The sequence below is a fragment of the Polyodon spathula genome, chromosome 28 (assembly GCF_017654505.1).
Source record: "Polyodon spathula isolate WHYD16114869_AA chromosome 28, ASM1765450v1, whole genome shotgun sequence".
Lineage (NCBI taxonomy): Eukaryota > Metazoa > Chordata > Actinopteri > Acipenseriformes > Polyodontidae > Polyodon > Polyodon spathula.
Window position 1 is genome coordinate 8511924 of NC_054561.1, and position 25894 is coordinate 8537817.

A 25894-nucleotide genomic window follows, 5' to 3' on the forward strand; every position below is an offset into this window, starting at 1 on the left:
TTTTAGAAAACCAGGAGCAACTTCTGCTCTGGATCAAAAAGCTATAATGCTCTGCGGCTGCCCGCCTATGTGGATAACTATCAAAAAACTAGTAGAAACTAACTAAAACACAAGTCTGGGAAAAACAAATGGAAGTCTAGAAAAAGTATGGAATTTTGATGTTGAAAAAGTATATGAACCCTAAGATACTGTACCTAAATTGAGTACAGTGTACTTTGTACAAATCACAGTCCACAGGTCAATTATGGGTAACCTGACTTTTTTTTTTTTTTTGGACAACCAAATGTTGACAACGGACTGCCCAAAGGGCAAGTAACATTACCAAAATTTTGCGAGCCCTGGGTCTCATGACAATGTGCCCTGGTGCCCTTTAGTGATTACAATTAATATTTAGTTTGTGCATCTCATCAAGTTTACTACCAGTCACGCCCAGAACAGCCAAGCCCATAACGCTAATCTGGACACTTACTATTAAGAAAGGGTCAACATTTTTATACAATAACATACATTTTAAAAAGTTAGCTTTGCAGAGAAAGTTTGAAAAAATATATAATGTAGTACACAACTTGCATAGAAACTGTAGTGTCAAGGGGGGGGGGGGGGGTTTCATCATATCATTCTGTGCATGAAAGTATCAGAATTGGATTATATAAGGGGAAGTCTTAAACCATTATCTGTGACTTCTTGGTTTCTGGTCTCCAACTCCTCCACTGACAAAGAATGCTTTTAAAAAGAGTCGTAAACTAAATACTGGACACATGGCTTATCTTCACGATTGCTAAATGACTCATTCAGCGCCACAAGCCAATAGTTCACACTTAAGAAAAGAACCAGTCTATGTCATAAATCCAGCTGACAGGGGGCAGAATAGCAGACCAATAGAGAACAAGGTGCCTCGTCGGTATAAGAACCACTAATGAAAAACACTTCACGTGGGTTCAGGCACTGCCCACATTAACCCAACTATCCAATCACAGCGGTAGAAAGATACCTACAAAAGTATGAGCCCAACATTGAAAAGACCCTCCTGACACCAAATCCAAGGCTCCTGACACGAAATTCAAGACTCCAATACACAAACCAGTCTTTGAACTGTGATAACCTGGCAATCCAGCCTGCGACCAGCTGGGGCAGAGATGACGTTTTCGGACACTCTAATACGAGATAACTATTCTAGTGTTTGCCTCCGCTGCGTGAGACGTCTAAAATCCTAAAGTACTTGTCTAACTTAGCCCCTATTGATCACCGGAGAAAGAGTTGGAGAAACATTTGAAGTAGACATAAACTGAAGTATATTCAGTTTATTGAGCTGGCCGTGCTGGAGTTTGCGGTGGAATATCCGAGACATAACCGGATGAAGAGTGCACATATTGGAGGAGGAATTGCTGTTTCAGTGGAATATCTAAACAGTTAATGACTCTTCGTTCTTTGCAAAGACATTTCTTTTGTACCCTGAAGTGGAGACGAAACGCGAGGAAGACAGAACCCGGAATCTAGCTGACCTTGACGGTGGGCAAGCTTCGAGCGCCTGTATTGTTGAAGACACGGAACAGCTGGAGGAAGCAGCGCAAATCCATTTAGTGTTGTAATCCTCTTATGAACTCGAGAATAAGCAGACCTTAAAGTATAATTAATGTTTTGTTTTAAGTGGAATGTAAGAAAAGTATCATTGCTTTCAATTCATGCTTTGAGTTAATGAACACTACAGTATTTGTTTGTATGTGAACAAATACTATAGGCAATTATCATTCTGCATTTAGAAGCTCGAATCTAAATTTAGCTGTCTTGATAACAGATAATTCTTGATAGGTTGTCTGGACACAAAGAGCGTCTTTACCTCACAAGAGTGAGACTTGACTTCCGAACACAAAACTATATATATATATATATATATATATATATATATATATATATATATATATATATAATATATATAATGCATTGCAACCTTAAGATGCTTTGATTATCAAATATTAACGAAAGTGAATATTTGTGTTACTAACGATACCCCTTTTAAGACTAACCTTAGTCTTAAATAACTGTCAGGAATGCAGTTGTAACCTTAAGGGAATCTCCCATAGATTGCGTTGAATCGCTAATCACTAATCAACCAGCGGGAGTGGGGGTGTTGTTGTTTGAACCTTATTTTCTGTTTAGTTTAGTTAATTCTTCCTTTCTGTTATCTTAGTTTATTTGTAGCACCTTTAATTTTTCCATTATTTAGTTTTATTTCTAATACAACTGTTACTTTGTATTCACTAGAAACGTGGTTTACCTAGTCTGATTATTTCAATAAGGGTTGGGTTCTACAGGATTTGAATTCAAAACAAGGTATTCAATTATTACAATTTAAACTACTCAAAATACAAATATACCTTACACGCTACAAAACTTTACCAAGAAAATGTTATGGCTGTGACATTTGGTTTTATTTAAACACCACTATTTTGAATCACTAAAATATTTCCCTTGAATCCTAAGAAAATGTATTATCAGTAACTTGGTATTACATACCCAAAGTCAAAATTTGACATTTAAATATGTGTGACTAAAACATGTATCTACCATTGATAACTAAAGTGTATAGAAACGGCACTTGAGAAAATGTTGCTTTTTTAACAGTAACTTTAAATACCTGTAAAGAAAAGGCACAAAGAGATCAATAATAATAGAGCCTGCATTGATACACACGCTTTAGTACAAATACAGGAAGGCAGGTTTGATAAATGCAGCGTTCTTTTCTTCATGGCCATGGCACTTTCATTTTCATCTAAGCTTTTTACTTATTAAACAAGGTTCACTGTTTAGAACGTTACTGCCAGTATTGATTTGAGGCACCTCTGTGTGCAGAGAAATAACCTGCATAGTATTGCTGATTTAAGAAAGTCACAAATGAGTCATGTTAAAGATCTACTGAGAAATGAATTTAAAAGCAAGTGAACATTCATTTTTAGTCCGTGACAATAACAGAGAGTAAATGTATTGTAACGAGCATTCTTGTGCTAAACTCGTAGCCTGTCAAATAAGTTTCTCTAATATTAAGCAAAAATGTCATAATAATAAACAAAGCATTGCACACAATTACAATCCTGTTAAGTAACACGTTGACTGTTCTGACACACTCAGCTACAATCAGACAAAACAGAGCGAATATGAAGCTGATTGAAAAGAAAGAGAAGCTTCCTTCAGGTGTTGTCAGTAGGCTGTGCAGCAGGGCTCTGGTGCTCTAGTCACTCGCTCTGACCGTCTCGTCAGTGAATGTGTCCTTTCTTCCCTTCAGGTGAGAGCAGTTGGCAGCCACTCCTTGTCTCAAACTGTTAGTTTAGTTCAAGGAGAACAGAGATTTACTTTATACTTAATTTATTATTTGCTTTACAGCACTATGAGATTACGAGAATACAGTTTAAGTTACTGTGAATGAAGCCGTTCAAGGGGGAGGGGCAGTTTCACCCCCCAGGTGATCAAGGAAGTGCAACACTGTCTGAAAGCAAGGCTTGTAAACTGGTATTTATTTTAACCTCCCTCGTGTAGCAGCGGATATCCTGTAGCAAAATAAAAACGTGTTTCTTTCACGCAGCAATATTAAAAACACTGTGAGGCTCCACAACACGAGTTTGGAATCGAGGTCTCCCTCGGTGTTTTAAATGATACCAGCACAATAAAACTAGTAAACACAAATCCACTTAATTGAAAGTATATTTAAAAATGATTTCAAACTCATTAAAGGGCAGAAAGCCGGTTTCCCACGCGTGTCCAGCTAAGTGTGAAACAATGCGATCTGCACAGTATTCACGTTTCGGAAAGCGCTCATATTACCATCATAACAGTACACCTGAACCCACTCCACGGGCAGTGAAATAGTAACTGTTTGCTACGGTAAATATACTTGATCTCGCTTATAAAAATCCCCGATTGCTAGTCTCTAAGTTCCACGCGGTCTCACAAATAGAAAAACAAAATCAAACCATGCACGACAAAAATAGCCAGACTGCCAAAGACAATATTTACTCGCTAGATGTTTTCAACACAAGATCAATTTGTCTGGAAACCCGCCAACCAGGCAGCACTGGCCCGCAGACTGCAACTGGGGGATGTGAATAAAAACAAACGCGCTGCACAGCCACGCCGCTTCACAAACACAAAACACTCATAAAAACAAACGCGCTGCACAGCCACGCCGCTTCACAAACACAAAACACTCATAAAAACAATCGCGCTGCACAGCCACGCCGCTTCACAAACACAACACACACATACAAACAATGCGCTGCACAGCCACGCCGCTTCACAAACACAAAACACACATAAAAACAAACGCGCTGCACCCACCACGCCGCTTCACAAACACAAAAACACACACAAAAAACAATGCGCTGCACAGCCACGCCGCTTCACAAATACAAAACACACATAAAAACAATGCGCTGCACAGCCACGCCGCTTCACAAATACACACACATACAAACACAGCCACGCCGCTTCACAAACACAAACACAATACAAACAAACGCGCTGCACAGCCACGCCGCTTCACAAATACAACACACACATACAAACAATGCGCTGCACAGCCACGCCGCTTCACAAATACAAAACACACATACAAACAATGCGCTGCACAGCCACGCCGCTTCACAAACACACACACACTCATACAAACAAACGCGCTGCACAGCCACGCCGCTTCACAAACACAAAACACTCATAAAAACAAACGCGCTGCACAGCCACGCCGCTTCACAAACACAAAACACTCATAAAAACAAACGCGCTGCACAGCCACGCCGCTTCACAAACACAAAACACACATACAAACAATGCGCTGCACAGCCACGCCGAACACAACACACAAACACAACACACACAAACAATGCGCTGCACAGCCACGCCGCTTCACAAACACAAACACACTCATAAAAACAATGCGCTGCACAGCCACGCCGCTTCACAAACACAAAACACTCATAAAAACAAACGCGCTGCACAGCCACGCCGCTTCACAAACACAAAACACTCATAAAAACAAACGCGCTGCACAGCCACGCCGCTTCACAAACACAAAACACTCATAAAAACAAACGCGCTGCACAGCCACGCCGCTTCACAAACACAAAACACTCATAAAAACAATGCGCTGCACAGCCACGCCGCTTCACAAACACAAAACACTCATAAAAACAAACGCGCTGCACAGCCACGCCGCTTCACAAACACAAAACACACATAAAAACAAACGCGCTGCACAGCCACGCCGCTTCACAAATACAACACACACATACAAACAATGCGCTGCACAGCCACGCCGCTTCACAAACACAAAACACACATAAAAACAAACGCGCTGCACAGCCACGCCGCTTCACAAACACAAAACACTCATAAAAACAATGCGCTCCTACCCACAACAACCCGGCCCTTTCAAAATAATACAACACAACAGCTTTCTGTAGTTTTAAAACACACTGTACAACTGTACAAAGACTCGCTCACCTCCTCTCTGCTCTCCCTCAGTGTCTGAACGGGTCTGCCTCCCACAGAGCGGGGAGGCGCTGCGGAACCACGAATATACCAACCGCGAAACACAACCTGCTCAGAGCGGCGTGGCAATTCAGATAATATGGACGGCAAAGGGAATCGCGATACTGGGGGTATTTTAATTAAATTAAAAAAATACGAGTTTCAATTTTAACATCGTAAACGAGCTGTTTGTAGCTCTATATTTTTCCCCAGTGAATACAGTTTGATTTCAGGTCACCCCCTCCCCCATGCCAGAGTTGGTGTAGTCCTTCATCGTCTACGGTGGCTGCGTTCAATCTCGCGCAGGCTTCTGGGAGCTGCGTCGATTTCGCGTGAAATACCGCAACCGGAACTGACAACAGAGGTCCCGCATGCTCTGGGCGGGGAGACTGCGCATGCGCTGCAGATTGTAAAAGGGGCTGCGCTGAAGAGCCGCATTAGAAACAATAGAAGAGCAGCCGTGCAAGAGGGGCTTTGAGAGCCATGTGCAGGATTCGTGAACGCGATACCGCCAAATAGCATGGGGGTGTGAAATACATGGGAAAACGGCTTGTATAAATTACAATGTATTATTGTAAACGACATATATGTGCATATAGTATGCGTTTGTATTTAAATCTCGAAGGTAATTAGTCAACCCGATGCGCATAACTTACATTGCTTCAACAGACTCCTAATAGAATGATAATAACGATCCGGACTCCTGCAGCGATGCAGGGTTTGTTGTCTGCCCAGTTTGTTTGTCTGCCTTGTTTTGTCCTGCTGCTGTCCAGGCTGTTTGTTATTGCTGCCCCACAGGAATCCCCTGTTTCTTTTATTTTCAAATAAACCTGTATTGAGAATTACCCCCCCCCCCCCCCCCCCAAGTCCTGCTTCACAGACATGCCAATGTTACAATATATATGTATGGGTTTATTTATACTGACATTTCCAACACAGTTTGCAGAGCAGGCTACATTGCTCTAGCTTATTAAATGACACGTATTGTCTTCCTGTTCTTATTGCTGCCTATTGATTAAACTACAAACAATAAAGGAAAAGCGGACCTCAAATGATGCCCTTACCAGCTAACTGTTGGTTTGGAATGCATTTGGTTTAATTTACACATACATACACATATAAAATATATGCTAATGTTGTAAGCTAGATGTCACTTTCAGAACAGATATGAAAGTACATGAGCTTTCTCCTGTGAAAGTAGTTATCCATAGTAATCACATTTAATAACATACTAACAAGTAACCCACATGTTCTTAAAACACACCTGAATGGTTAAAGTGGGCCAATGCCACGTTGTTATCCTGAGTGATCCATTCAACCCACCTGTGGGTATTTGTGTCTGTAAAAGCTATGGCAGTGGCAGCCACTACCCTGGTGAGCATCCAGAATGGAAAAGGTGGATATTAAACTCACTGATGGAGTGGCAGCTATTACATTGCTGGTTACACCTGCAGAAAAGGAAAGAATTTAGTCAAGTAAGAAATGTTGATACTGATAAGAAACTAAACCCCATTTCTGAATGCATTATTGAAAGTTCCATTGTGTGTATAAGTGATGCTGTGTATTTATGATTGATTTGTCACCATAACTACTACAACAAATATGTTCTTGAAGATATCCGAAAGCTGTTATAAGGCAACAGTTGTGTAACTGTGGCATTACAGGAAGTGGGAATATGTATTGTATGAAGAGGAGCTAACAGGTCTGGTAAAGCGTGGCGAAACAAATACCAATGCAAATGCACAAGAACAAAAGGCTGTTGTAGTTCTTGTATTACAGGGTTCTGAAGATGACAGATGCTCTCTGATCTCTGAACTAATCTTTGCTCATCCCGTTTCATGCACATCTTGAATATGCCAGGAGGCTTTTCAATGATGTACTGAAGAGCCAGAGCACAGTGCAACCGAAAGGTGAGTTATGTGTGTGTGCATATTTCTAAACTGCATTGTAGGGAGAGTTCACTTGTGTTTGTTCGTAATCCCCTTTCATAACCTAAATGCCTGGAAATGTAGTGAAAGTATGTTGCTGATGTAATAGTGGATGGAGCATCTCCAACAGACTTCTATGGTGTATCTGGCAATAAAACGTCCTGCCATGCTTCAGTGTTATTCTATGAGGACATGCATTGCTTTAGACAAGAAAGTCTATCAGGTATACCTAAAGGGGTATCATTCATGACATTGGAGTAAATGTGGTGTGTTTCCTCCTGCTTTAGCAAATGAGCCTCCATGCAATGCCCAGGTTCTGAACACTGCTCCACCATTAGAAGGTACTGCCATTCGAATTACATGTGCAGAAATGCCACATTCTTATAATGGGATAAACCATGAACATGTCAATCCGAATACAAGATCGAAGCTAGCTTAATCAATGTATAGCACTCAACTCTGGCAGTTGATCCGTTCCATTCTTGGACTTCATTCATATGTTGTAAATGGGTCTATTGCCTCTGAACAGGTTCAGTGCGCTAGTTTAGAAACTGCACTGTGTTTAAAATGACAGCATGACTGGATCTTGTGGGCCATGTAAGAATATATTAACTGCCTACAATAGTACCCACAGCCACCAGAGCTGACTGACCCTAATTTAATTTCTGCTTTACCTCATATTGTCCAGCTATGCATGCATGTTTAATATTCAGCATGTTTCATTCACCCAGAGTTTGATCTCAAAACAACCTTGCTATTGATTAAGCTGACTCGACAGACCTGGGAACTGTATAAGAAGAACAAACCCTGGTTCTGCTAGACTGTCAGTACAAAATTCCTGGCACATGGGTCCACCTTCTCTCGGAGAGGATCCGAGGGAAATGGAAAAACATGCTTGGGACGTACAAGCGGACCAAAGACAAACGCAGAAAGACGGGTGAAGGAAGAATTACATGGGAGTTCTTCGAGGTATGCAAGTTACATTGGAAATGTCACTATATTATCACTAACTGCACTACTTGTTCTGCATCCACAACAAATTTAGGTATGCTTTATTGTACTGCAGCTTTATTCAGAACAATTCATGTGTTATGATGCATATAAAAGGGAGCATGCTGATGATGCAGTGTACAGCAAAGGTGTTGAACCTGTTCAAATATACGGCCACATCTAACCAGACTCCAAGTTTCAATCGAGCTTAGCTCCTTGTTTAAATACTAAATATTTTTAAGCTCAGGTTGACCGATGCTTGGTGATGGTATTTATTCTAAATGTACAATGAATCTTACAGATTCTGAGTATGTTTGAATTCTCATTTCTACTGTCTCCTCTTCAGGCCCTTTGTGATCTCCTGTCTGAAACAGTGGGTGCACCACCTGCATCAGGATCCATCGTCTCCACACCACTGTTTCCCACAGACACAGACCCACCTCAAGCACCACCTCACATAACCTCTTCTCCAGCACCATGCACACCCTGTCCTTCACACACCCAGATGCCTGACATGCAGGACACACACAGACCCTTCACCCATCGCACCTCAAAGCAGGGGGGAAAAGGAAGAGGAAATCAGATCTTCCCCAGTTATGAGCAGCATGCACTGAGGCACACTAAAGCACTTGAGAGGCTTGTCACCAAACGAACAAATGCTGGAGAACAAAGGAGAGGAAATGCTGGCCTCTATAAAGGACATCTCTTGTACACTTCATGAGATGTTCCGGAAACAGGACCACATTATCTCACTGTTGGAAAACAGATCTTAATATGTTGTTGTCACACAGACGGCTGTAGTGGGTGACATCAGACCAGAAACAGGGACCAACACAGAACAGACAGAGACATGGAGTTTGGTAAAGCTGAGCGCTTGGTTGCACTCAGCATTTAATAAACGAAATATAAGATTTAAACGAACAGCAACCAAAACAGGACAAAACACTTGTGGCCAAAATAAAAAGGTAAACAAAACTGATAACATTAAACAAGACAGTGGAGAACACTCAATTAGAGTGCTGGCCCTCCAGCACTTGGAACAATTGTAAATATTACAGATTTAACTCCGTCGCTCACCCACTCTCCACTTCCCCAACACACAACCCTGAGTGAGTGAAAACATGTTGCTTTTATACAGCTTTACCGATACTCAATTGCTAGTCAATCATTCAATTGGAGTCTCGGTACAACGGCACATGAATTAATCTAGTGCAATTCTCCGTGCTCACATATTATTACATTTTACCTGCACGTGAAGTCCTGTGCAATCCTCGTGCCTAAATACAAACATACATTTTAAACACTCATGTCACACAGACATCCCGTGTACCAATGACTATACACCAACATTAACACACTCCATAAAACACAAAGAAATAGCACAGGGGCGGGGCACTTTGCCACAGTTGCATATAAATCAATATTTAAGTTTAAATTAATTTCTGTATGTTTGTATTGTTTGTGCACATCCATTAGTCAGAGTATAGGGTATGTCTGTATTTATGTAATTACCCATGACAACCAACATGCAGGATAAATGTTAAGCTGGGCAATGGAATATAAACCCTTTACAGAATCATGCAAACAGGTTCTGACCGACAAGGTGTTTTCTTTATTTATTGTTTTCCTTTTTTAAAAAAATCCACCCAATAAAATGGAAAAGCAAGGTAAACACACATGGACACATATAGAAGCCAGTGTCAAACTGTATTGGGATCTCTATGAAATCAGGATGATGAGCATAGGAAAATACACAAAGGAAAGAAGATCTTGTACTGAACAAAGTATAATCATTCACAAATACAATTTCTTTTGACAATGCCACGGTTGTCATCTTGTCGAATGTGTGGTTGTTCACAGACATGTAAATCAGGATCTAAGGCATCCTCTACACACACAGTCCCTGGTGCCTCCAAGAGGCAGCATGCTCTGACAGTTGTGCTGAGGTTCTATAATTAATGCATGTGTAGTCCTTTAAGTCTCTTAAACCTAGATTTTAACAATCCAAATTCTGTTTCCATTCCTGTTCTGACTGTTGAGAGCTTCTGGTTGTATCTCTTTGGCTGAGCTGTTAAGTGGCCATTGTCATGGAATGGGCTCATCAGGTGTTGGGACAGAGGGTACGCAGCATCTCCAATAATGTGCGGCTCGCCAGGAAGAAGGGACTGTGGATTGTCTTGGCGAATGCTGTACACTTCTGTCATACTGTGAACATGTGCGTCATGCCAGCTTGTAATTAGTGAACACACCTCATGCACATGGGAACAGATTACAGGTTTACTGGTATTGAACCTATCTGATATTCCTCTGTAAGATTCCTGATTTGACAATGTCCACAGTGCTTCAAGCTCTGTATTATGGAATGCCATGTTCTGCCTCCAACATCTGTTAGAAGGGCTGCAACTGTCCCATCAGCTCCTGTAGAATAGTTATATGTTTAAAGGGTCCTTACTCTGAAGTCAATTGCAATACATCTGTCAATATGAATACCTACCTCAACTTGTCCTGGTGTAAGTCAAAAATGACTTTGTAAGTCACTAATGGTATAGTGAGGCACCACCTCAGCAACATAATTTCTGATCTTTGAAACAACCCTATAAGTAGAACAACATGTATTCATTATATATTTGTATGAATCATAATATATATATATATATATATATATATATATATATATATATATATATATATATATATATATATATATATATATATATATATAAACAAACAAACAAGTGCATTCACGTAGTTTCGGACCTGGCTAAGGTGTCTGTATTGTAGTTCAGATAAATGGGATCCAGACCGTAATTGTAAATAAATTTTGTTGGAAAACATGGATTGAGAGTTGATTAGCAGTTTGCTACACATGTGGACTGGCAGAGCTATACTGGTGTTCTTTTCTGAAAAGAGACTAATATTGCAGATAGCAGACTGTTTGGTTCAAATTGCATGTACTGCTAACCATTGATAGAGCCCTTGAGTCTACAAGCTTCTTGCCCAGCATTGACTGCAAGCTAACAAGACAACAATACTGTGGACCAGAAGGGGCCAGGCTCTAAGACTTTTGGAATGTAAAACACACACACACTAAATTAAATACATATAGTATATGGTAACAGAATAATGTGTTGTACCTTTGCTATTGGTTAAGTGTCAGAGAAAGAGGAGGTGGACCATCTGTACAGAAGGGTATTTAATGTCACGCAAAAATTGTAAGGACGAGTATTCTGTTTGTCCTGTACCTGGGACCAGACTCCCTGCATATATCAATAAACCTAACAGATTGAAGAAAAGGACTCTGTGCATTTTCTTGAATCTACTTTTAAAAAAAAAAAAAAGGATGGTGAGTAAGTTACATCATTGGCGAGCCAACTGCAGACTGTTTCCTGATACTTTTTTTTCCCCTCAAATACCAGGGGGTTGATACTTGACTACGGAGAAACCTGTTTGCCCAGCCTGTATCACCTGCAGAGGACCAGGACGAAGCAGACAGAAGGAGACTGTTTCTGCTCTCAGCTCAGACGGTGTGGAGAATCTTTGAATCAGGACTTCAGCTCGAACATATAACCACGTACATTGGTGAGCAGTTACAGGTTTATTGCTTTATATGCAGTTTTTAGAATGTAGTGAGAATAGTAGTAGTGTATTGACTATTAGGACTTTATGTATGAAAGAGGACCTCTGGATTCCTAAAAACAGTCATGAGTAAATCATGTAGTGTCTATTGGATTAGTTACACAGACTTGTATTGCTCAACAGGTACGGGCATAGTCAAATTGATGTTTTCTGTTTGTTTTTGCGAGGATTTGTTACACCTGTTTTGTTTTTGTTTTTACTGTTTGGTTTATAAGTCACGATAAGGGGGCAATAGGATAAGAGTCTTATTTAACTGTGCACATTAGGTGGTACAAAATAAGGAACAATCAGACAATTAGTTCTAGTTAAGCCCAGATAGCACACACAAAAAAGTGTAAATCAAATCTGCAATAAACCAAAACAAAATGTTATGCTTCCTTAATATAGCTTTAAACACGGAACATTGGTAAAAACAAGACAAAACTAAAAAGTGTTGTTTTTTTGTTAGTTTTGTTGGGAATCTGATCAACTCCAAATATGTTAAAAGATAATATTGACGGTCATCGAATGGATGACTGGAGAATATGGAACATAGACTATGTTTTAAAACATGGCAAAAAGGGAAGCTATGTACTTTAACAGTAATGTACATGTTCATGTAACAGATCAGGAGTGTGTGTCTCGTAAAAAAAAAAAAAAAAAAAAATTCAAACTGGTATACAAACAAAAAAAAAACAAAAAAAAAAAAACACTGCATGCTAGAAGATTCTATATCAAGCGCTGACATAAGAAACAGTCTTGAAGCCCCCCCTTTGAAACCACACCCTCCCTCAAGTCCACAAACTTTAATCTTTGCCCCTTCCTGCAGGCAGGCTAAAATGGGTTGGTCCCTCTGGCGTCCTCTGGAAGGGACCGCGAACCAACAAGGGGGGACCCAGACGGCTTGACCAGGGCGACTGGAGCGCAGGCTGGCGACCGGGAGCAAGCAGTGGCAGGCAGAGGTTGCACTGCGGAACCGCGCAGCAACATCTGGAGCTTCAAACAAAGTGAGGAACAGGGGGAGCGCACGCGATCTACGTCGTGACGTCTGCAAGTCCAGGTGGCGCGGAGTAGGGGAGCAGTCAAGCAACTGTGCCTGAATGCTGCGACCTGGGAGTTAGGACCAGCGAAGGGAGGTCTGGGCATTCCGACAGGGGAACCACAACGTTGGGGCAAGGGAGCACGCTACCTGACACCGGACTTGTTTCCAGGGGTGGTGGTCGGGGCTGTGGTGGAGGTGGTCTCCTCACCCCCCCCCTTTGTGCAGCTCTGGCCACAGTATTCTCTGCTGCCATGAAGGGCTGGCAGCGACCCCAAGCGCTGCAGGCTTTGCTTTGACCACAGGGAACAGCGGCAGCGGACCCTTGGCAACTAGGAGACAAAAAGAACCCCCCAGCGATGCGGAAAGAGCAGGCAACCCCAGGCAAAAAAAAGTCATCCCTGAGCAGAGCGGGCGTGGCATCCCTGGGCGGTGCAAGGCAGGCATCCCTGGGCAACCAGGCATCAGGCGGTGCAAGGCAGGCATCCTTGGGCGGTGCAAGGCAGGCATCCCTGGGCGGTGCAAGGCAGGCATCCCTGGGCGGTGCAAGGCAGGCATCCCTGGGCGGTGCAAGGCAGGCATCCCTGGGCGGTGCAAGGCAGGCATCCTAACTGGGCACTAGTGCAAGGCAACAATCAGACCAACAGTGCAGGAACCTCTGGCCAGGGTGGCAGAGGCCAGACTTCCTCCTCACTGTCGGCCGGTGAAGGCAGTTCCAGCTCCTCCGGCGGCAACGGCTGCAAACCACACCAACATTGGTAAAAACACACAGACAAAACTAAAAAGTGGTGTTTTTCACAAGTCTGGCTTTGTTGGACGGCTGATCAACTCCCTCTCTGGCTCTCGGGATAATATTGACGATCATCGAATGGCGGCTCCTCCCTCTCTGGCTCTCGGGACGGCGGCTCCTCCCTCTCTGGCTCTCGGGATGGCGGCTCCTCCCTCTCTGGGCTCTGGGAGACAGATCCCTCTCTGGCTCCTAAGAAGGCTCTCCTCCCTCTCTGGCTCTCGGGACGGCGGCTCCTCCCTCTCTGGCTCTCGGGACGGCGGCTCCTCCCTCTCTGGCTCTCGGGACGGCGGCTCCTCCCTCTCTGGCTCTCACACACCACACACTCACTCCCTCTCTGGCTCTCACACGGCGGCTCCTCCCTCTCTGGCTCTCGGGACGGCGGCTCCTCCCTCTCTGGCTCTCGGGAGGCGGCTCCTCCCTCTCTGGCTCTCGGGACGGCGGCTCAAACTCTCTGGCTCTGGGACGGCGGCTCATTCCTCTCTGGCTCTGTACCTGCGGCTATTCAATAAACCTGGCCTCTCTGGCTCTCGGGACGGCGGCTCCCTCCCTCTCTGGCTCTTTTTAAGTTACTCCTCCCTCTCTGGCACCTGTGGACTGCGGCTCCTCCCTCTCTGGCTCTCGGGAATACCGGCTCCTTCTCTACTCTGGGATTACGGAGAAACCTTTTTCTGGCTCTGTATCCCTCCCTCTCTGGCAGGACGGCGGCTCCTCCCTCTCTGGCTCAGAAGGCAGACTGTTTCTCTTTCAGCTCAGACGGTGGCGAGAATCTTTGAATCTGGACTTCAGATCGAACATATAACCACGTACATTGGTGAGTAGTTACGGGTTTTTTGTTTTATATGCCTCTCTGGAATGTAGTGAGAATCAAGGCTAAAGTATGAAAGGGACTCGGGACTACTTGATAATTCATGTACATTGGCTCTCACAATTAGTTAAGACTGCTTAACTAAAATTGTATTGACTCGGGAAGGACTTTCCTCCCTCTCTGGCTCTCGGGACGCCGAAGTCATGAGTCTCGGGACAGCGGTCCTCCCTCTCTGCCTCTAGAGGACGGCGGCTAGTTACACTCTACTTGTATTGCTCAACAGGTACCTCTCTGCAACTCGGATTCCTGTTTTCTGTTTGTTTTTGAGAAGATTTGTTACACACAAAGTTTGTACTGTGTTGGTTTATATGTCACATAAGGGGGCACAATAGGATAAGTCCTCAAGACTATTTAACTGTCCACATTAGGTGGTACAAATAGCCGGAACAAGACTCAGACAATAAACTCCAGGTAAGCCCAATAAAAAAACAAAAAATAAATTAAATGCTGCAATAAATCAAAATACAAATGTTATACAACACAACACAACACAACACAACACAACACAACACAACACAACACAACACAACACAACACAACACAACACACAAGACAAAAAAAAAGTGTGTTTTTTTTTTTTTTAGCATGTGGCTGGAGCCTAATTAATCAGTCTATCAATCAAGCTCCAGCCACATTCTCACATGTATTATTGGCAGGGATAGGAAATTAACCCCATCCCTGCCAACCACCACCAAAACACCACACATATTTACAAACAACGCCCTGCCCTGCCACATGTACAGAACAGTAATGTACATGTTCATGTGACAGGTCAGGAGTGTGTGTCTCGTAAGAAGAAAAAAACAAAGGCAATTCAAGACTGGTAGCCCACAAAAAAAAAAAAAAAAAAAAAAAAAAAATGGTAAAGATTCTATATCAACTTTGAGGAATACATGCTGTAAAAATAAAATTAAAAGGTCACATTAAAATGTAATTAAGAAGTTGTTTATTAATGATTGTTTGAGTAATTCTGATTTTGCTTAAGCGTGGAGATAAAGTAACTTCTTAGAAAAATTAGTACTAAGAACCAGCACGAATACTTATTGTCTTGCCCCGATCATAAGAGGGTTTGATAAGGGAAAGAGACCCAGGTTAACGGATGAATTGTTTGACTGCAAAAGAATGGCCAACCTTTGGACTGAAACAGTAACACAAATATACAAAGGAACAATGAAAAAGTTTGTTGGATTATATTGATATACACAGAGCTTTTTGTTTTTCTAAGGGTTAACTAGAAAAGAAAGTGCAGAGAGGGAGAGAGAGAGATAATGTAGAGATTGCTGCTACATTGACTGCTTGAAAAAACATTTAGGAAGAAAACAAATGTTTTTGGAGATCAATAAATCTGAAACTAAGTAAATCAACCTTGAAATATTTTATTAAAAATATTTTCATGAAGAAAGTTAAGTGTTTTGTTTGTTTGTGTGTGAATTTTATGTTTAAGACACAGGTGAATTGTATGAATCACCTATGAATACATATTTGAAACTACAGATCACATGAGTGATAGAGGTTGTATTGATTTAGTTAAAAAGGACAACGGAAAGCAGCCAAAATGGATGCTGCATGCATTTGATTACATTAATAAGACTGTAATTATGCATAAACGTAATTCTGTTTAAAACAATTTGAGGGAAATTTAAAGGTGTTATCAAAGATTCAGAATATACATGTGGGTGTCAGATCCCTAGGCACAATAGGATATGTTATGTTCATCACAATTAATGTTTTACAGAGCTTTTGTGAGTTTACTTTTTCAATCGTTCAAAACCCTAATATCAGCATACACACGAGAGGTGGTGATAACTAGATTAATCAGATAACTGAACCACAAAGATCGAGAATGAAATAGGAATGTTGGCACAATGGATTTTACAGTGCAGTATAGGACTGTAGGCTTGGTGGATTGTGGAACTGGTAGGATCGACAGCCTGTTGGTTAATGCTTGTTTGTCTGTGAATATAGGGTGTGGATAACCTTTTGCGGATGTCCAACACAAGACGCTGAGCTAATGGCAGTGTTGTAGTGCATAACAAAATAAAGTCAACTTTTCACTGTAATACAGAACACAGTCACAGAGGCAAAAGTAATGCACTCACAGTATTAAAAATGCATTATCATGATTGGTCATGGGGAAATGCCTGTGTGAATTAATTAAATAAAGAACACAGTCACAGGCTTTGATTAGTTTATGACTTATTATTTTGATGATTAAATTCCACCGTGGTTCAAGTAAAATGTAGATTGTAAACTCAAACTATTTTTATTTAGATTAAAGTACTGACTATGGAAAGTTTTTTTAGAAACTTATTTTTCAAGAATTAACAGAGTTATTTGTAAATTCTCGAAAATGCATGGCGTGATATTAATCAAACTAACACGTTTTTGAAAAGGGTTTTATAACTTGATTTAAAAAACAATAAAAACAGAGAAAGCAATCTGTTTGCTACAGGCACATAAATTAACACAGAGAGACTAAATAACTTACCTAAAAGGCTACTGTTTTATCAGCTGCAAGAGGGGGGGTTATTAAATTGAAAAAGCCAATACCAATAACTTTTTTTTTTAAATTAAATACACGATATCACTGAGGGATAATGTATACTAAATTTTCGATTCTGGGTGATGTGCTCAGAAATAGCTGTTTTGTGATAAAGACAAAAATAAAAAGACTTTGCATTTAAATAGCAGTAGAGGTCTTGTAAATAAATAAGCTTACAAAGATTACAAGTTACAAACTGCTTTAATAGCCTATACATTCCTAGATGAAATAAAGAAAATTCAAGGAGAGAATAACCCCATTGAAGGTTTAAATGAAATCAGATGTTATCAAAAGAATTAATATTGCACTTGATTTTTCTTCTAGGTTCGATAAAGAAATAATTCTGATGGAGATTCAAGTATTGGGACACAGGTGGAGACAACGGTGAAACAACTGATCATACAGCAGGGGCTGTGAATGGGATGAGACCATTGAAAACTGCTGTGCTACTGAAGAATATTGGCACCTATACTGGACATTCATTTTGAAAAGAACGAGACATTTGAATGATTCAGTGTTGTATATGTCTAAAATGAATGAAGGGAAATTCATGTTAACATTATTTGTAATAGGTTAGCAGTAGAAGTGTTGTGCAAAATGATTATATTTGTGGGGGTATTGTATAGAGAATATCACAAGATATAATTAAGGTTTTTATAACTGTATGAGAAAATAAAGTTACCTACTAATGAGTTAAAATGAGTTTGTTTGCTGGGAGAGATTGTATAGCTGTTGACTGTGATGGGGAGACAGGTCACGAATACAATGTGGGATTGGCAGTGACACGGGGAGGTGGGAAAGGGTGTGTGTGGACTTTCCCCCTCTCTGAATGGCCGAGAGGCGGGTCTTGGGTGATTGTCGGTCCTATAATTTCAAAAGTTGTTTCCTCAGGTCTGCCCACTTAGACGCGCTAAGGGTGCGGACACTTTGATTCAGGACCGGGAATCAGCGAGACAGACAGAGAGAGAGAGCGGGGAACCCTTGGGCAGACCCCGGCGTATTGTGAAAGAGCAGGCTAGATAGCCGAGAGAGTAGGACGGTGATCCGGGTCGTGCGGGTAGCGGCGACCGGGATAACGCTGCCGAGTGCAGCACCTTTTATTTGTAGTTTTATTACTGTTTTATTTTCCCTTGTTCTTTTCGCCTTCTGTTTTCATTATTATTTCTTTGAGCACCTGCGAGTGCATTTGAAGGTCGTGTACCAGCTGTGGTATTTCCGTGGTGCTGTCTATCATCGTTGATAGGCAGCCCACGGTCAACAGTGCCCTCTACCGGAGGGAAAAATTACAGTTAAGCATTCACACGCTATTTTAGTACTTGTTCAATGAATAGTGATCTTTTTTAAGTCATAGTTTTAGTTTGTAATCAATCTTACGTGCATTTTAAGATTGAGATGGTCGAGCTAGAATATTGGATTCTAGAAGGATGGAATTTTACATATGCGAGTTAAAAATAACAATGATTCACCTAAATTTGTAAGGTCAGAGCAACATATCAATATCCAGAATTGGCTTCAAAGGGAAATAGGCAGTACAATGAAAGATTACAAAGAGCAAATAGCCGAACGAATGTATGAAGGTAATGAGAAATGTAGGCTTTTTGATGAAATAACAGGCTGGTTTGGTGCAGGACATTCTATTGCAAACAGCTGGGGTATTTACCAAATGTCAAGAGGGCAAACTTGGATAGCAAGTACTGTTGGAGAAGGAATGGAAAGATTGGGGAATGGACAAATGTATGTAAATCAAGGGATTAGACTCCAGGGTACAGCTATATATGAGCTAATGGATGGAACAGAGGGAGCCTTACAATTTGACCAAAGCGACAGATTGTAGAATATTTGCAGGTGACCTTTTAAAACCAATGAAGGTAGAAATAATGGCTATTAGGTACCTAGACATGCACAGGAGATACTCAGGTTGAGGTTGGCAATGTTCCACCCTGATCAGACTGATCTCCTGGGAGCTAGTTTAGTGTGGCCAAAGGAGAATGGCAAAGAACCACCTGGTCACACATGGTTCTATCTCTCAATACAATACATGGATCATAATAACCAGTCTAAAGACAGTTTGAAGATTAGACCAATAGGGGTACTACACAACGAGACAGTGATAGTTTGGGAAAAGGCTACATGGAAAGTTCAACGAGGGAACTGGAGTGGTGTGGTGCATGAAGCATGCTGATATGAAACAAATAGTCCTGTAGTTTGCCGGTGTCCTGCAATCACCGGAATCAATAGAAATATAAACACTGAATTAGAGGTACATCCACTAGAGGGGTGGAAAAAAACAGTGCAGGTTGGGAAATATCAATGGTGTGTGTTAAGTAACCATACCAGTTTTAAGTATGGAGATTTAACTTGTCAGACTTCTCCAGGATTTTGTTTTGCTCCAACACATGCAGTTCAGACTGTATATATATATATATATATATATATATATATATACACCACACACACACACACACACACACACACACACACACACAAAACACACTCAGCTCTGGAAAAATAAAGAGACCACTGCAAAATTATCACTTTCTCTGGTTTTACTATTTATAGGTATGTGTTTGGGTAAAATGAACATTTTTGTTTTATTCTATAAACTACTGACAACATTTCTCCCAAATTCCAAATAAAAATATTGTCATTTAGAGCATTTATTTGCAGAAAATGACAACTGGTCAAAATAACAAAAAAGATGCAGTGTTGTCAGACCTCGAATAATGCAAAGAAAATAAGTTCAGATTCATTTTTAAACAACACAATACTAATGTTTTAACTTAGGAAGAGTTCAGAAATCAATATTTGGTGGAATAACACTGATTTTCAAGCACAGCTTTCATGCGTCTTGGTATGCTCTCCACCAGTCTTTCACATTGATGTTGGGTGACTTTATGCCACTCCTGGTGCAAAAATTCAAGCAGCTCTGCTTTGTTTGATGGCTTGTGACCATCCATCTTCCTCTTGATCACACTCCAGAGGTTTTCAATGGGGTCCAGGTCGAAGATTGGGCTGGCCATGACAGGGTCTTGATCTGGTGGTCCTCAATCCACACCTTGATTGACCTGGCTGTGTGGCATGGAGCATTGTCCTGCTGGAAAAACCAATCCTCAGAGTTGGGGAACATTGTCAGAGCAGAAGGAAGCAAGTTGTTGACCCAAGGGACTTTTTCAGCCTGAAAAAAGAAACAAGGACCAGGGGTCACAAATGGAGTTTAGAAAAAGGGGCATTCAGAACAGAAAATAGGAGACACTTTTTTACACAGAGAATTGTGAGGGTCTGGAATCAACTCCCCAGTAACGTTGTTGAAGCTGACACCCTGGGATCCTTCAAGAAGCTGCTTGATGAGATTTTGGGATCAATAAGCTACTAACAACCAAACAAGCAAGATGGGCCGAATGGCCTCCTCTCGTTTGTAAACTTTATGTTCTTAAGTTTTCTTCCAGGACAACCTTGTACTTGGCTTGATTCATGCGTCCTTCACAAAGACAAATATGCCCGATTCCAGCCTTGCTGAAGCACCCCCAGAGAAGTCCAATTTTCAGCTTTGCCCAACACCTGGTTGTCTAATGGTTAGACGGAGACCTGGAGAGGCCTACAAGCCACAGTGTCTCGCACCCACTGTGAAATGTTGTGGAGGATCGGTGTTGATCTGGGGGTGCTTCATGAATCAAGCCAAGTACAAGGTTGTCCTGGAAAAAAACATGCTTCCTTCTGCCCTGACAATGTTCCCCAACTCTGAGGATTGGTTTTTCCAGCAGGACAATGCTCCATGCCATTCTATTCTCCAAAAATCCTTCTATTGGTTTTAATTTTCCTCACGACTCAGTTGTCATAATGAATCGATTTTGTGCTCAAATTAAACACGGCAGTGTTGTTTCTTGTTGCATCTAAAAATCAATAACCAGGATTTTGTCTTATTTTTTTAAATAACAGGGAGTACAGATCACGCACATGTTCTTTTAAAATGTGTTGGTTAGACTGAAGGAATACATTATTTATCAAAACATATCCTTCATGGGTAAAGAAACAAAAATATGGCTTCTTGCCATCATTTAAATACCCAAAAACAATAAACAAAAAAATAATAATACAAATACACAGGGGCGTGGGATACTCCATTCTAAAACAAACAAATACATTTGTTTTAAATAATAATACAATACACTCATCCGTGATAAACAAACAAACATTTCAACTCATCCGTTCTAAACAACCACAACACATTTATTTACCTGCAGGGCTTTGCCCCGCCCCCTCTTCATGTATAGGGCTCCTGGCCCTGTTAAAGGGACACTACCATTTTTCCTTCAGTTTAGAATTGTGATGAATTGACCAGACAAATCCTCCAGGCTGTTGCCCAGTAAGAACATAAGAACATAAGAAAGTTTACAAACGAGAGGAGGCCATTCGGCCCATCTTGCTCGTTTGGTTGTTAGTAGCTTATTGATCCCAAAATCTCATCAAGCAGCTTCTTGAAGGATCCCAGGGTGTCAGCTTCAACAACATTACTGGGGAGTTGATTCCAGACCCTCACAATTCTCTGTGTAAAAAAGTGTCTCCTATTTTCTGTTCTGAATGCCCCTTTGTCTAATCTCCATTTGTGACCCCTGGTCCTAGTTTCTTTTTTCAGGCTGAAAAAGTCCCTTGCGTCGACACTGTCAATACCTTTTAGAATTTTGAATGCTTGAATTAGGTCGCCACGTAGTCTTCTTTGTTCAAGACTGAACAGATTCAATTCTTTTAGCCTGTCTGCATATGACATGCCTTTTAAGCCCGGAATAATTCTGGTCGCTCTTCTTTGCACTCTTTCTAGAGCAGCAATATCTTTTTTATAGCGAGGTGACCAGAACTGCACACAATATTCAAGATGAGGTCTTACAAGTGCATTGTACAGTTTTAACATTACTTCCCTTGATTTAAATTCAACACTTTTCACAATGTATCCGAGCATCTTGTTAGCCTTTTTTATAGCTTCCCCACATTGCCTAGATGAAGACATTTCTGAGTCAACAAAAACTCCTAGGTCTTTTTCATAGATTCCTTCTCCAATTTCAATATCTCCCATATGATATTTATAATGTACATTTTTATTTCCTGCGTGCAGTACCTTACACTTTTCTCTATTAAATGTCATTTGCCATGTGTCTGCCCAGTTCTGAATCTTGTCTAGATCATTTTGAATGACCTTTGCTGCTGCAACAGTGTTTGCCACTCCTCCTACTTTTGTGTCGTCTGCAAATTTAACAAGTTTGCTTACTATACCAGAATCTAAATCATTAATGTAGATTAGGAATAGCAGAGGACCTAATACTGATCCCTGTGGTACACCGCTGGTTACCACACTCCATTCTGAGGTTTTTCCTCTAATCAGTACTTTCTGTTTTCTACATGTTAACCACTCCCTAATCCATGTACATGTGTTTCCTTGAATCCCAACTGCGTTCAGTTTGAGAATTAATCTTTTGTGCGGGACTTTGTCAAAAGCTTTCTGGAAATCTAAATAAACCATGTCATATGCTTTGCAATTATCCATTATCGATGTTGCATCCTCAAAAAAATCAAGCAAGTTAGTTAGGCACGATCTCCCTTTCCTAAAACCATGTTGACTGTCTCCCAGTACCCTGTTACCATATAGGTAATTTTCCATTTTGGATCTTATTATAGTTTCCATAAGTTTGCATATAATAGAAGTCAGGCTTACTGGTCTGTAGTTACCTGGTTCAGTTTTGTTTCCCTTTTTGTGGATCGGTATTACGTTTGCAATTTTCCAGTCTGTCGGTACCACCCCTGTGTCAAGAGACTGCTGCATGATCTTGGTTAGCGGTTTGTAAATTACTTCTTTCATTTCTTTGAGTACTACTGGGAGGATCTCATCCGGCCCAGGGGATTTGTTTATTTTAAGAGCTCCTAGTCCCTTTAACACTTCTGCCTCAGTTATGCTAAAGTTATTTAAAACTGGATAGGAACTGGATGACATGTGGGGCATGTTGTCAGTATCTTCCTTTGTAAAAACTTGTGAAAAGTAATCATTTAACATATTTGCTATTTTTTTTTCTTCCTCTACGATTTTGCCATTTGTATCTCTTAAACATTTAATCTCCTCTTTGAATGTTCTCTTGCTGTTGTAATATTGGAAAAACATTTTGGAACTGGTTTTAGCTCCCTTAGCAATGTTCATTTCTATTTCTCTCTTGGCCTTTCTAACTTCCTTTTTGACTTGCGTTTGCAGTTCCGTGTACTCTTTCTGCGTACTTTCTTTTTGGTCCTTTTTTAATGCTCTGTAAAGTGCCTTTTTTCGCTGAATATTTTTTTTAATTGATCTATTAAACCATTTTGGCAATTTCGTTTTACATTTAGATTTGTCTACTTTAGGGATGTAATTGTTTTGCGCCTCTAGTACTACATTTTTGAAGAACAACCATCCTTCTTCTGTGGGTGTTTTCTCTATTTTACTCCAATCTACTTCTGTTAGTCTCTGTTTCATACCATCATAGTTTGCTTTTCTAAAATTGTAAACCTTAACTTTAGTCTTTACTTTTGGGGATTTAAAAAACACTTCAAATGAGACCTAGTTTATGCAAATCCTGGATCGCGCGGCACTTTACGCACACTTGGTTTAGCTCCGCTGGGTTTTCTCGGATTTCCCACATCAAGCAGGTGTCACAGATTACTGGCTTGAAGACCATGTTGAGGTTTTTTTTTTTTTTTTTTAGTTTCTTCTGCAGCCGTTAGCCTGCTTTCAAACTGCTTCGAAACTGCTCTGTACTTTTCCACGCCTGTACTTCTCCCACTCGCTGTCGCTGGGAAGACTGCCTCGTTTAACTGCGTTGTTCTGCTGTGCTGTCGGCTCCTCCCCTCGCCCGTGTCTCAAAACGGCGCTGAATTTGAATCAGCTGCTCCGAGTTTCAGCTTGTTTGTTATCAGAAAAACACACGCGGCTGTTTGACTTTGAGCTGCTGCTGTGTTTCCCCAATGTCCTCTCTTTTCTGATTAAAGCAATTCAAAATGCAATTTCTCCTTTCTGCTTCGAAACTGCTCTGTACTTTTCCACGCCTGTACTTCTCCCACTCGCTGTCGCTTCCACTCGCTGTCGCTGGGAAGACTGCCTCGTTTAACTGCCTAAGGTCTGTGCAGTCTTGTCTCTGATGATGCTATATAGCAGGGTCAGGATACTCGTTCCCATCAATTTATTTATTTTCAAGTTAATAAAGTTTAAAATGTTAAATTCTGAAACTCATTTCCCACACTGAGTTAATGATTTCTCCTGACTCATCCATCAGATGAGATGCAGAATAGTTGCTTTCTGCCTATTCCCGCTCCCAGACACTGACTGCACTGACAGCCCGGGTTAAACTGACAGCAGAGAAGCCTCTTGTGACGTGTCTGCGTCACCACCCACTTTCTAACAATCACAGTGCAAGAGAGCTGAAGTGCAATTTAACCATTTAAAATGCATGCTCTTAAGAGTGATACACAAAACAGTAATTACACAGGGACTCATAATGCAAAGATAATGGTTTTTCCTCATGAGTGAAAAGTCGCATGGAACATAGTCTTTAGAGTTTCTCTCCTGTGTGAGTTCGCTGGTGTTTTTTCAGGTGTCCTGAGCGACTGAAACATTTTCCACAGTCAGAGCAGCGATACGGTTTCTCTCCTGTGTGAGTTCGCTGGTGTTTTCCCAGGTTTCCAGAGTGATTGAAACTCTTCTCACAGTCAGAGCAATGATATGGTTTCTCTCCTGTGTGAGTTCGCTGGTGTGAAACAAGGTGTCCGGACTGACTGAAACTCTTCCCACAGTCAGAGCAACAATACGGTTTCTCTCCGGTGTGAGTTCGCTGGTGTGAAACAAGGTGTCCGTACTGACTGAAACTCTTCCCACAGTCAGAGCAGCGATACGGTTTCTCTCCTGTGTGAGTTCGCTGGTGATTTCTCATGTCTCCCAAGTGACTGAAACTCTTCCCACAGTCAGAGCAGCCATATGGTTTCTCTCCTGTGTGAGTTCGCTGGTGTGATATGAGGTGTCCGGACTGACTAAAACTCTTCCCACAGTCAGAGCAACGATACGGTTTCTCTCCTGTGTGAATTCGCTGGTGTGTTTTCAGGCTTCCTGAGTGATTGAAACTCTTCCTACAGTCAGAACAGCGATACGGTTTCTCTCCTCTGTGAGTTCGCTTGTGTGTTTTCAGGCTTCCTGAGTGACTGAAACTCTTCCTACAGTCAGAGCAGCGATATGGTTTCTTTCCTCTGCAAGTTCGCTGGTGTGTTTTCAGGCTTCCTGAGTTACTGAAACTCTTCCTACAGTCAGAGCAACGATACTGTTTCTCTCCTTTGTGCATTCTCTGGATTTTTTTTAAATGCCCTAACTGGGTAAAACCTTTTCCACAGTCAGGATATTCTCCACCGCCCGCCCTCACTTTAGCTGCTGGACTGGAACCTGGAAAATAGGAACAGGAAAGAAAGTAAGAAAGACTGCTTGTAGGCTTAAGGTTGGTTCATACTTCAGACTCCAACCTAATCTGTGGTCGGAGTCGAAGGTCTCTGTCTCTGTGCGACAGGTCACAATGAATCACACACACTCTTGCGACGTGCATCTTTTTTGTAAAGA

The 25894-nt window shown here is 41.3% G+C and overlaps 1 protein-coding gene and 1 pseudogene across 1 annotated transcript in view; one reads left to right on the forward strand and one right to left on the reverse strand.

The window, feature by feature from the left end:
• Positions 1–25894, forward strand: part of LOC121301963 (zinc finger protein 135-like) — a gene marked incomplete at its 5' end in the record, with an annotated part of 125007 nt that overhangs the window by 24849 nt on the left and 74264 nt on the right. The gene's annotated exons all lie outside the window — the stretch shown is intronic.
• The window catches only part of LOC121301905, a 36462-nt pseudogene that overhangs the window by 7007 nt on the left and 3561 nt on the right, over positions 1–25894 (reverse strand).